This window comes from Octodon degus, unplaced genomic scaffold, assembly GCF_000260255.1.
Source record: "Octodon degus isolate 3935 unplaced genomic scaffold, OctDeg1.0 scaffold00090, whole genome shotgun sequence".
NCBI classification, from domain to species: domain Eukaryota; kingdom Metazoa; phylum Chordata; class Mammalia; order Rodentia; family Octodontidae; genus Octodon; species Octodon degus.
The window spans coordinates 164,787-178,651 of record NW_004524666.1 but is presented as its reverse complement, the minus strand read 5'-3'; the positions used below and the strand labels follow the sequence as shown (position 1 = coordinate 178,651).

Sequence of the window (13,865 nt, the reverse complement as noted above, 5' to 3'; positions counted from 1 at the left end):
GATAAGAAGCTGCCAAATTTTGGGCCCTCAGAGAGTGGTAGTTTATCATTATTGTTAAATAGGCCAATATAGGAAGAATATAAGTTTTCAAAAATTTTGGTTATTAAACATGTAATTGGAAAATATTTTGACATTGATTTACATAAAACCTATATTTATTTATCATTCATTCATCCATTCATTTATTTGAGACAGCATCTTGCTATGTAGTTCAGGCTGGGCCTATGTAGGCTAGGCTAGCCTCAAACTCACAGTGATCCTCCTACCTCTGCCTCCCAAGTGCTGATTTATTGGCATGTGCCACCATTCCCAGCTAGATTCAAAATTTAAAAGAACATATTAAGAGACTAATATGTTACTGCTGGAAGAGAAGCTATCCTTCCAGTTTGATTAGCTCAACAGTTGGGATTGAAAATGCTTAACTGACTTAAAATGAGAAATTTTCTGAAGAATAATACCCACAAAGAGTGTTTGTGGAGTTCTTCCTAAGTAGAAATCCTGCCAAGTATTGTCAAGTCTCTTAAGAGCGCATGTAGTTCACCGAGCCATCAGGCACAATCAATGTCTGTCTATTCTCCTCACACATGTACATCTCTGCTGGCATTAGTGAGAGAGGTTTCAGTTTGTAAGCTTCCCCGGGGAATGGCATTGCACTGTAAAGAGATTTTAAAAAATAATAATAATAAAATAAAATAAAAACTGCTGCTTGTGGGAGTTGTCACTGGCAACCAGAGAACTGAAGGAAATGTGCCTCATTCATTCATTCAGCTTACACCTTGTGCATGTCTACCATGCACAAGATACTGTTTCATGGCCAAGTGTAATTAGAATAACAGTATTTATTCAGTATTTAACTGTACAAGGTGTACTTGCACTACAGTATTTTTATATGCAAATAGTTTCTATAATGCTTCTCACATTCAATTTTTTAAACACAAATGGTTCAGCACTCCAATTACAGACAACAAACCTAGAAAGCAGTTAGTAATTAAAATAGATTTATGACTTTTAAATTTGTATTTCCATCACCTTCTGCTCCAGGTGCTTAGGGTCTTCCTGGGGCTTTCTCAGGATACTTTGCATTTTTCCCATCCCCTGAAACTTAGAAACTCCTGTCTGAATTCTATTGTAATGCCTTGTATGCATGTGAGGGGATAACAAATTGAAAGACAGATGCATGTGAAACTTCCAAAGGATTGTTTTCTAACCTATTTTATTCAGTATATTTGATGACATCCCAGTAGTATAATTTATATGAATAAAACTTCTATCAAAATGAATATGAGCTTAAGCGGCAGCAACATGTTTTAATTACAATATTTGCTATGTATTTCCTCTGTGTCTCTTTAGACTTTTAATGCTTATTTTTCCTTTACAACTTATCATGTTCTATAGGTGCCAATTTCTAATCTGATTATGCAAATCAGTCCCATCAAAACTAAACAAATATGCATGTTTTGTAAAATGAAATATTTTTAAGAAAATATCTTCCAAAGTAGTTGAAAGGGTTCAAATACAGCTCTATCTCAAGCAATTTGTTCAAAAAAGAGAAACAAAGGGACAGTCCTATTAAAAGGGAAAAAAATCTATTTCCTTGAAAACAATTGCACATCTATAATACTAGTACTCTGGAGACTGGGGTGTGAGGATTGTCATGAGTTCAAGGTCAACCTGAAATGGGTATTGAGACCTTGTCTCACAAAACAAGGTGAAAATAAATAATTTACAAACAAAACTTTTCAGAAATATTTATTTAACAAATGTGGCATGTTCTTAAATTATTGAATGTCACAGTAAAATTATAACTTTCTAAAATAGTTTTTTTAATAAAATGCCCCCTTTCCCTTAATGTGATTAGTTTATATAACAATAATAAAAAGAAATAATCTGCAGAGATGGGTTTCTAAAAAGCTTAACAACAACAACGCACTACACTGCAGTAATTAGCTCCTCACAGTATTTTGGTAAATGAGCATCATTCTATTTCCTCTAAGTCCTTACCTCTGCTTACATGATTGTTTTATATTGTTTAATTTTTTTCCTGACTTTTCTGTTTTCACTTAGCTTAGCTGTGGCTAAAATCGAAGTTTATCTTACAGGGACAGAGGTCTATACTGTTCTGTACCAAAGTTGCCATCAATTTAGCTTTTAAAGAGCAGCCAGAAGGAGCCATTTAGGCATACTCCAGCTGGCATTCATTCCAGAGAGATAAATCACACCACTTCTGCGGCAGGCCCAGCCTCCCCTAGCCCCAGGAAAGGACTCCCGAGTTTCCTTCCTCATCCAGGTATCCATTTCAGCAGCCACATGCACTACAGCTTTGCCAACTGGCTTCATCAGCTGGCCCATTCATCATTTTAGTTAATGTGGTCTTGTGCAGTGTCAGAAGCACACCAAAGCTGTACTGCAAAATAAGCTACGCAAAAAGTGACTCTTGCCCCCTGTGTTTTGCCACTCATGTTTTTGGTGAGGTGATCAAAGCTACTAATTCATTGTGAAGCCAAAATTTGGCACTGTAATGATGTCTTTTAAAGTAGTACTGGGGGTTAAACCCAGGACCTCTGATTGAGGAACATCTCCAGCTGTTGTTCTTGTTGTTGTTTAAGACAAGAGTCTACACTGCTGAATTGCCTGGGCTGGGCTCAAGCTTGTGTCACTCTTGCCTCAGCCTCCCGAAGCACCGGGAGTGCAGGCATGTGCAACTACCCCAGCAGGAAGTGTGTTAAAACAAATCAACTGTGCATGGCACCAGCTGTGGATTTGTACTGTATGGCAATGTTTGAAAATTAGGGAGGGGAGCCAATTATAATAGAATTAAAATGGTTTTGACAGTAGTGACAGGTTGACATTGAAAACATTTCTGTCTAAATTTTTATCAGCTGTCCTCTCCTTAGGCGTGCAGTGGATTCATTTAGTAGATGTAACAGAGGAAACACCTTCAGTAGTATGCCTTTGTTGTGCTTCTAACTTCCAAATATGTATCTTTCGCCAGACTGCTTCCTTGAACTCTGGCCTTTTCTATATTCATGTTCTCATCTGACGTTTGTGTAGTAATGATTAATCTTACATAAAGAGAAGGCTGACTGTTGCCACTGGATCCTGGGACTTAACCCATATATCTTTGGAAGGTCTTGCCTGCTAGGTCTTTCTTTAGCACTGTATCTTGGATCACACAGGCTGGGATAATGATGTAATGTGTGGTGAGCACTTTGGGCCAGATGAACATGATCAGTAGCACGGGCAGCCATGCCAGTGACCAGGCTCCAGTGACAACTCTGAACAGCAGATCTCACGGGAGCTTCCCTGGTCGGCAGTACTACATGTACATCTCCACACTCCTGTACCTACAGATGTGAGCAGTGACTACAAGCACGCTTGAACAGCACGACTAAGGTCTCTGCCCTCAGTTCGGCACTGTTCTCCTTTACCTTAAACTATTTTAATCAGTATCCTTTAGCTCTTATGCATTTTAACACTTTAAATGGCCTTTAGAGAGTTGTGTGAGGCATTCCAGGGAATCATCTAATTTAGGATGCTCTTCATGACCCCTGAACTTATGAGTATTGGCAAAACTGAGGGTAATATTAGAGAGCTTTAAACTCTGCAATTAGTATTAAAGGTGGGAGGTGACATGGAGGACTAGAAAGTACTCCAGAATAATGCTTCACCTCTACTTTATTTATTTATTTGTTTGTTTGTTTGTTTGTTTGTTTGGCACAGGGTCTTGCTACACAGCTCAGACTCATAGTGATCTGCCTGTCTCAGCCTCCCAGCCCTGGGATTACAGACATGCACCAACACTCCAGGTTTTGGTGGCTGGCATGGCACACCCGAGCTTCTGGGGCCAGCATAGTATGCAGTACCAGGGATCCGACCCAGGTCCTTGCACTTGCCCGGCAGGTGCTGGGACTGCCGAGTTATCTCCCCAGCCCTTCGCCTCTACTTTAATGCCTCATAGATAATAGCACACAGTGTACTGAGCTGACTCTGTAACCCCATCTCCTTCAAAAGCTGTTCCTCACTCATATATTTCCACATAAAGTAATGCAGAATTTAATCATGACAATTGATGTCACCTTTGATTACTGTATTTCTGACACACGCTATATCTAGCTTTCTAGCATAGCATACCAGATCTACATCCAAAAATACTGAAGATGTTTCAGTTCGGGACAGAGTGCCATTTCCTGCCATGCACTTGGGCTGGGTCCGGCATACAAGATGAGTTCCACAGCATCCAGGAGGATGAGGAGCCTGCACCGGGGCATGTGGGGAATCTGAGTGTGATTCCAGCAGGCAAGTGCTGAGGAAGATGGGGTCACCGCCTGTAACTTCTAAGGTCAATTCAGAATGTTCTGTCCCTATTCCTTTTCTTTTACTGATATGAGAAAAGTAATTTTGCCACTAACGAAGTAGTTTGTGCTTCTGGTGATGCCAAGGCTCAACCTCTTTATTTTCTAAAGCATCGGGATCCAATTTCTGTTTGTGCTAAGGTGAAATTTGAATTTCGAAGGCTTTAGTTTATAAGAAGCCAATGAGGTTAAAATTACATTTTCATTCATTTATTTGCTTATACTATTAAAATCTGCTTCTACCTCAACTGTCAGAGAAAAGTAACATTGTTCTTGTTACCTTGTTCAACTGCTTTGCCATCAGGGACACCACAGTCGCAGTAAGGTGCTTTGTTGGACACTAAGGCAGTGCTAAATCAATCTTGTCATCTACTTTTTTCCCTTGTCCTACTGACATAACTCCTGCATGGCAACTTATTCCTTTTATCACAAGATACCCTGGGGGTACATCAGATTCATTAAGTTCTCCAACTGGGTAAGTTAAGAAGTTGGACAACTTAATGAATAGGCAGTTGATATTTGTCAGAAGTCTCCTTGATATGTACAGACCCAATTCATACTGCAATGAAAAAAAAAGCAACTTACTATTTCCTATAACTGAAAGTAGATATCAGATTGAAACTAGGAATCTGTGGATTTGTAGCAGTTTTCTTTTTTCTGTATTATACCTTAACGTTTTCCTACTTGATGACATGGATGAGCAATAGAATCTCACACTCGTGAAAGATTTTCCTCAAAAATTCTGTCAAAATGATAGGATGGACTACATCAGGATCCAGATCAGGATTATTCGGTAGAGAGAAGATTTGAAGTTAGATACCTAATTCTGTGCCATGAACGGTCAAAAAACTGAGTCTCCTCTGAACTATTTACTTTATTTTAATTTTTAATCTTCTTTTTCTTTTATGTATTTGGTGCAGGGTCTAACTATATAGCTCATACTTGTAGTGATCCTCCTGTCTCACCTCCCCAGTGCTGGGATTACAGGTGTGCACCACCACATCTGGTTATGGTGGCCTGCACTGCACACAAGGGGCCAGCATGGCATGTGATACCAGGGATCAAATCCAGGTCCTTAGAGCCAGTCAAATAGCTTATAGGATTAAAGCACCTGCAAGCAGGCACATAGGCCAGGGGTTCGATCTCTGGGACTGCTGTGCAAGCCACACCCCTGGGGGTACACTGAGAAGGCAATTGAGACTGGGCGTGGTGGTGTGCACCTGTCATCCCTGCTCTTGGGAGGCTGTAAACAGGTGGATCACTAGGATTCTGATTTAGTAGTGAGACCTTGAAAACCCTGTGACTCTTCTCTAAAATAAAATAGGAAAACAACATAAACCCAGGTCCTTGCGCTTGCCAGGCAGGCACTTAGACCACTGAGCTATCTCCTTGACCCCTGTGAACCATTTAGACAGAGAAGAATCTGTCTAAGAGAGCCCAAACAGATAAAAATAAATAAATGCAACCCTAAAAGGCATCACTATCATGTTTTAGAAGTTCTCCAACTGGGTAACTGTACTTTGCTTTGTGACTACAGTTTGGTAGTATTTTGACTCAGTAGTTGTTTGCAATTAAAGTCGTTCTATTATTTTCATCAGACCAAGTCCTTTCTTATGAACTAAAGGGACAGATATAAGTGCTTAATAACTAGACTAGGACACTTGTAATCTATGAATGTCCTGGATAAAATAGGAGCTTTGGATACCCTCCTTTTTCTTCTCAGCACATTTCATACTTCACCAGACATACTTCATCACCTGCTCTCCTGAGGATGTTACTGACTCACCCCCAGTGGGACCAACATGCCTCATTTTTCAATTCTGATGGCTACATTGCTAGTACCTTTGTCTCCTGACAATCAGCTCACATGTACACCTTTCCTTCTGTCACTCTCCCTGCCCTCTCTGCTTGTGATAACCCAACTTCAGCTCTCCAGAGAGTGGCTGATTAGGTAGCCTGCTGTCCTTTCATCCCTATTTGAGTCCAGGTCATTGTAGTTATGAAGTGGCAAATGATCCTTCACAGCTCTTATTTTGGCTCTGTCCCAGGATGCTGCTGTTATTGGTTTTACCCTGCCACTTACTACATCAAATATGATTTAAAGTTGACATTGACAAAACAGCTTTATGTGGTTGTGCCCATGACTAACACTAATTATCAGGACGCAATGTACTGCTGCGATCACTAAGTAGAAGAGACTCTTCAGAAACGCAGATTTTATTTTATCATTTCCCTGGGAAAAAAATTAATTAACTGCAAAGCTTTTAGTAACTTGTGTTTGTTAAGCATGCATCCTGTGTTAGAAGTGCTCAAATGATGTGATTTTTGTCAAGAAGACATGGCAACAGCGCTGTGTGCTTTGCATTGGTGATGCAGAGATAAAATGTAAACAGTAAACAGTAGATATTTGCCATTTATGAGATAACATGGCAGACCAAAATATAAATCATTTTTACTATGAATTAGATGAAGTAACGTGGACATCTTCAAAATGGATTGGAAACAAGATAGGAGAGTAACCATGTGTGGGTGGGCCATAATGGGTAGACATTACCGAAAAAGGGAAAATATCAGAAATGAGTATAGAAAGCTGAAAATGCCTTCTCAGTTGCTTGGATGTTTTTGCTGGAAATTCAGTTATTAATTCTGACATGGTAGGAGATACAGTGGACTGGTAGGAGGTAAAGTCACTTAGAGGTGTCACGCCAGATTGTACTTCCCAAGAGAAAGAGCTATGTACTTGCAAATATCTTAAAAACAAGTTCGCCTCATGTAAGCACAAAAAAGGCAGTATCAGAAAAACTTCAGATAGTTTCATAGAATCCAATTGTGGTAATTTAATCCTTTCTTGGAAACAGCAATGAATGTGAACAAAACTACTAACATATCTTTTACTTTTTTTTCTTTGTCTCTGTGTGTGTTTTATTTTTCTCTCTATAACTACACTATCATCCCTGTTTTGTAGTTCATGCAGAAAACAAGATCATCTCTCACTCTTGAGTTTACTTGTTGTATCTTCAACAACTTAGAGGAAACAACTTTGTTCCTATTCCAAATTACTGCAAAATGAGCGTGATTGGCCTAGCAGTGTTAGTTTTTGTTCTAAGCCATGTTAACTTTGTTCTAGAAGGATCATTTTTCACACTGACTGCAATGGCTTGGACTCATATGGGGATTAAAGGCTACCACAGCCCTGAACATTACTCTGAAGGTGAGTAACAGGAGGTGCTTAGAGCTGAGGAAATGCCTTATTCTCATGTGGAATCACTGAAGAAATTAAGGAGAATGATTTGAGCACATGTTTTGATTAGAAGATCATCTCAATGATGTTTGAAGAATGGATTTCTGACTAGTCAACTCGGGATATTGAAACATTACAAGATATTAATTAAAAGGAGGTCATTTTGAATTTTATCCTTTATTATGAGAACTGACAAGGGGAAATATCAGCATGCTTCCGCTCACCCTAGATTTGATTAATGTTCTACGCTATATCTGTATGCATTATGTATTATTCATTTCTCAGGAAATAGAATTTACTTTAAGGAATAATTTAACTGCATCCTTATCTGAGGTAACATTTGGTAACATTTAAAATGTTCTGAAATGTTTGCCATGTTGCCAACAGAATACACTCACATTAATCAAGACCATAAGAATGACTTATGACACTAGAAATTCAATCTATTAACTTAAAACAAGAAATACAACTCGTAGGACTGGCAGTACTCAAATTGCATGGCCACTGAATTCGCAAGCTACATAAGAAACCATATCATAATCGAAAGGTTGTTTGATTTTAGTTGGGAAGCACAGCAAAGAGAGCTGACCCAATATAATAATGAATGATAACATTTATCAAAGGGTTATGTTTTATCTGCAAGAACTCTGCAAAAAAGAGATACTGTCATCCTCCATTTTCAGAAGTGTTGAACACACCGAGTGTGGGATACTATATTCAAAGCAAATCTTTTAATGGCAAAGCCAGATTTAAACCCTATGGGATTTTTTTTTTCAAATCCAGCATATAATTTTATATCCACAGTGAAACAAGGTTGGTCTTAGTGAGAGTTAAAAATCGATTTCCCATTAACAAGATTTGGGCAAGAGTTGCCTTTGTTTTACCCCATTAAGTTCTTCTTTTCAGAAAAAAAATTAATGTCTGATCCTTTTTATGATGGGCATATCCCTTTTTTTTTTGGTTATATTGGTATCTTCAGTGAAAACATAAGGAAGTCTTATTTATCTGTAAGGCATTCTGCATCTTTTAAGGTGAGTCTGTAAATTTCATTATTATTTATTGTGTTGACTTCATAGTCTTTAATATTCAGAGGGCAGTGTAATTTTCAGTTATTTCCAAAATAGCAGAAGAAACAACAACAACAAAAAAGAATAAAAAAAGGATTAAGGAACAAGTGTCTTTCTCTTCCTTTTATTGTATGCAGGCTGCCTGTCCCAGGGATGGTGTAGCACTCTTACCCGTAATCCCAGCATTGGACCAAGAATCAATCCCCAGCTCTGGAGGCCTTCCCAATGATTCCTTGGGGCTTTGGGGGATATCTAGACACAACCCAGAAGGTCTGTCTCCATTTTTTTTTGCTTTGACCTTTTTATCCCTGTTCCCTCTTCTCTGCTTGTGATGGCTTGTATCTGGATATCCCTCAAATGTTCATAAGGTCATGGGTGGGGCTTTTTCAGAGGTGGATGGATCTAGAGTGCATGACCCCCTTGGATCCACTCATGGTTCAAGGCTAGGTCAAGGTCGCTAGGATCAAGGGTGAGAGTGCTCCCTGCCCTAAGTAGTCTGCACCTTTAAAGTATAAAGGATAGAAAGAGCTGAGGTCAATCCTTATTGCTTTGCTAACTTCTGCCCTCCATGAACTTTCTTTACTGCAGTGCCTGGGAGCCAGCTGATTATGGGCTGTAACCTCTACAAATTGTGAGCTAAATAAACTTTCCCTCCTTTAACTTTCAGTGTCATATATTTTGTCTTTTACAGCTAGAGAAGTAGCTAAGACACCCCCTATCTCTCATTTCCATTTCCAATTGAGTAAGATTTCCTTACTTCCTACTATCTATCTTTTATTTTGCTCTTTGTTTATATTTTGGGCATCTCAGGAAAGTGGAACCTTGCAACCACTTATGCTTATATGTCTGATTTATTTCACTTCATATTGTGGTCTCAAGGTCCACTTATTTTCTTAAAAGTGACTCAAGTTCATCCTTCTTTATAGCTGAGTAGTGCTCTATTGTGTATCAATATAGCATTTTACATATCCATTCATCTATTATTGGGCATAGCCACTTCCAAGATTTATCTATTATCAATTGTATTGCTATAAACATGGGTGTGCACGTATCCTTGTAATATGATGTCCTTATACTTTTGTGAAGACACCTAGAGGAAGAACAGCTGGAGTAAGTGAAATTTCTGGTTCTGGTGTTTTAAGAATCTCTAAACATATTTCCATAGTGCCTGTACTAGTTCACATTCCTGCCAACAATAGAGAATTATTCCCTTTTGCTGGGAGCCTTATCAGCAGTTGTTATTGTTTGATTTCTGGATGATGACCATTTTTTCTGGAGTAAAACAGAATCCCAGATTTTAATTTGCATTTCTGCAATGTCCAGTGATGTAGGACATTTCTTCTGGTATTTATTGACCATGTATACTTTTCTGAAAAGTATGTATTCATTTCAATTGCTTTTATTGTTGGATCTTTTACTTGGGGAGGTCTAATCTGTTTGAGTTCCTTATATACTGTAGATGTTAGTGCTTTATCCAAGAAATGGCTGACACAAATTTTCCCCATTATATAACTCTTGCCTCACTCCATTGGTTGTTTGCTTTGATGTTCAAAAGCTTTCTACTTAGATGCAATCCCATTTGTTGATTTATGGTGCTATTTCTTGTACTATTGGCATGTTGATCCAGACAGTCCTTGCCTATATCTCTTTCTTACCTATTTTATCATTCAGAAGATGTCTTGTTTTAATACTTAGGTCTTTGATCTATTTTGATTTTGTTTAGTCCATTTAGACAGATATGGTTCTAGACTCAAACTTCAGCATGTGAATACCCAATTTTCTCATCACTGATTATTAAATGGGAACACATAACTAGGATTTGGCATCCCACTCAAAGTTATCTGTAATATATAGTTTTCGTAGTATTGAAAGATCAAAATTAGTAATAGGACACTGAATCTTCATACTTACATATGTCACCTGCATTTTAACTTCTTCATAACATTTAAGCCATTATTAAAAAATACAAAGTTGTCCCCACAAGGAAAAAGTCAGAGTGAAGTTTTATTCTATAAAATGAAGAGTGAAAATGGAGAAATATTTCAGAGCAGGGGGTGATAGGCCAGTAAGCTGAACAGACACAATGGTTATAAATAAGAGTTCACAATAGTGCTAATATGAGATACCTGGCACAGGGGGCCTAGCAGACGCATGGCCATACCTTAGACATGAGATTGATGCACACAATGAGTGGGTCAAAGGGAAATGAAGTGTCAAAGGAGCACAGCTTAAGTAGAAAGCTCATGCAGTGTCAGGCAGCCTTTCCCCCAAACCAGAAGCATAAATCTGAGTCATAAAATGTACTTAAATTCAGTCTTTTGTTGGTTTTAAATACACAGGGAGAGAAATAACTTGAAAAGATTCAAGCAGCAGCTGATGCTACACATTCCCATCTTGTAGCCCATGAAGCTCTATGGTCCTGTATCAGATGCTCAACTTGTGGAAAGGCTGTGCTGGATAGAAGAAGGTCAAATGACAGTACAAACTATTCAACTGGGGGTTTAGACATTTGTCAAGCTAGTTGTGACTCATTTGGACAATCTCAGCTCCAAAAGAAGACTGAAAAAACAGTTGAAGAAAGCAGGATTCCAGTGGTGTCTGTATATAGTTGTAGATACAGAGAGTCATTACAAGGTCCAATATCCTAGACTTTAGAGCAACAGATGAACTATAAACTTTACTTACATATGGTCAGGGCTTATACTAATATACTTACTTGGTACACACAGATTTTATAGTAAGTGTTTATTAAATTCTTGAAAGCATTTATTAAGAAATTGCTATGAAAACAACTTTCTGCTCTAATTTGGATCCCATGTGAGGAGAGTGATTTCCACAATAGCGATATTGGGAAGCAGTGAAATCTGCTAAAGGTAAGACCTTGTAGGAAGGTCTAGGTCATTTGTGGGTGTACTCTGGAAGCGATTGCTCGATCCTGACCCTCTCCCCTCTTTCTCAAGCAGTTTTGCTGTGCTATGCTTCCTGCTAGGATGTGCTACCTCACCAAAGGACCAACCAACCCTGAAAGGGAACCTCCAAAACCATGAACCAAAATAGAACCTGTCTCCCTATAATTACTTATCTCAGGATTTGCTAGTGATGAAAATCTGACTAACATATTCTAGGAGCAAAAGACCCTGTGAAAATCAGGGTGATAGACAAATTACAGTTTAATGAGGTGATAGATAAACCACCAATAGTAGAGTAGGTCAATCAGTATGACCATGAAGACAGGGAGCAAATAGGTAAAACTGTAAAAGATACTGAGTGAGAAAGTCAAAGAGAAAGGCTTGGTTTCTGCCAGAGAAGAAAAATATTTCAGTTATAAGGAAATCAATGGACTAGAGAGCATGGTGAATCTTATGAACTGTAAATAGCTCGGTTTGCCTGACAGTGAACAAAGAGGAAAGTTAATAGTGAGGGCACTGAGCAGAGTCCGGACTCCTGAATAGGCAACAGTGATGCCTCAGAATGCTAGTAGCAGGCTCCTGTTAGCTGGGAGTCTGAAGCACACTGTCACGTGAGACTGAAGAATAAGGCAGGTTAATGTGCTCAGTGGGCAATTTGCTCTGAAACAAATGAGCTGCCTGGAGCAAGAAAGGATGACAGAGGGAGGGCCGGGGAATCAGCTGCACATGCCTATGTGGCATCTCCCACGGGCAGGCAACTCTCAGCATAGCCTGACACTTCTGGAAGAAAATCTTCAAGTGCAGATTTTACAGAAAAGTTACTGGAAGGGTCAGAGGAAAGAGGTGACTTCATAGCACGCGTCACACTGTACTCCAGAAATCTGAAAGTTTCCCTTTGGTGAATGTGACCTGGACCGCCTCTTCCTCTCATGTTTTGCACAATTCATGCCTTCTTTTCTATGGCAAGTGTAAACTTTTTCTCAGTTTTTCAACCTTGAAGATTAGTGAAGAGAGAAACCTTTAGGGGCCTATCTATTAAGTGGATTTGCAGCTTAAAACCTTGGGTCTTTCCTTTGGGAAAATGTCTCCACTAACTGCTCTAAAATATAAGAATAGCTTCATAATGTTATTTATTTAATGTATTTGGTTGTTACAGGGTCTCACTATGTAGCAGCTCGGACTCATAGTAATCCTCCTATCTTCAGCCTTCCCAGCGCTGGGATTACAGGTATATGCCACTCTACCCCTACTCTGTGGCCAGTTCAGCCCACCCTGGGGGCAGGGCTGGTGTGGCATGTAGTGCCAAGGATTGAAGCATGACCCCTGTGCTTGCCTGAGCTTGCCTAAGCAGGCACTTTAGTCTGCTGGCTTATCTCACTGGCCCCGGCTTCATAATGTTAGAGTTGGCTGCATTTGTAAAATCCTGAACTGTCCCATCATTTTTCCCTACTGCATTATTTCCATTTGGGTGTAGAAATTTATCACTCAATTTTCAATAAATTTTCTTGCCATACCAATTCCCTGTCCTTTAGCTCACCATTGCTCTACTTTCTTTTATAGGAGAGCTTCTAGGAAGAGCGGTCTATGTTTATAGGCCTGATACTATTTCTCTTGTCTGGGTTCAGGCTGCTATTACAAAGTAGCATAGACTAGGTGGTTTATAAACAACTCAAATGTATTCTTTAGAGTGCTGGAGGCTAGAAACCTGAGATAAGCTTGCTACAGTAGAGTTGAGTCATGCTGACAGCTTCCTCTGGGTGTCATCCCAATGCTGATGGACAGTGAGGTAGCTCCCTGCCTTCCTCTTATAAGTACATCAAAGGGCCGGCCAAATAGCTCAGTGCATTAAAGTGCCTGCAAGCAGGCGCAGGGGCTGGGAGTTCAATTCCGGGGCCTGCCATACTGGCCCTGCCCCCGGGGCATGCTTAGAGGGCAATTGAGACTGGGTGTGTTGGCGCATGCCTGTAATCCCAACTCTTGGGAGGCTATAAAGAGGTGGATCACTAGGAGTCTAACCTAGCAGTAAGAACTTCAACACCCTGTATAGAAAAAAAATACAGAAAAAAAAAAAAAGCACACCAAACCCATCTGTAAGGGATCCACTCTCAAAACCAGCTAGATATTAATTGCCCATTTCTAAACACTATCACTATAGAATGCAGTATCAACATACAACTTTTGGCAACACAAACATGCTGTCTATTGTATCTTTTTTTTTAAATTTTATTTATTTATGTGTGTGTGTGTGTGTGTGTGTGTGTGTGTGTGGCCAGCTCAGCCCACCAGGGGGCGGGGC

The 13,865-nt window shown here is 39.4% G+C and overlaps 1 protein-coding gene across 1 annotated transcript in view; it reads right to left on the bottom strand.

Annotated features, from left to right (window-relative positions):
• The window catches only part of Grik2 (glutamate ionotropic receptor kainate type subunit 2), a 441,729-nt gene that overhangs the window by 393,555 nt on the left and 34,309 nt on the right, over positions 1 to 13,865 (bottom strand). The gene's annotated exons all lie outside the window — the stretch shown is intronic.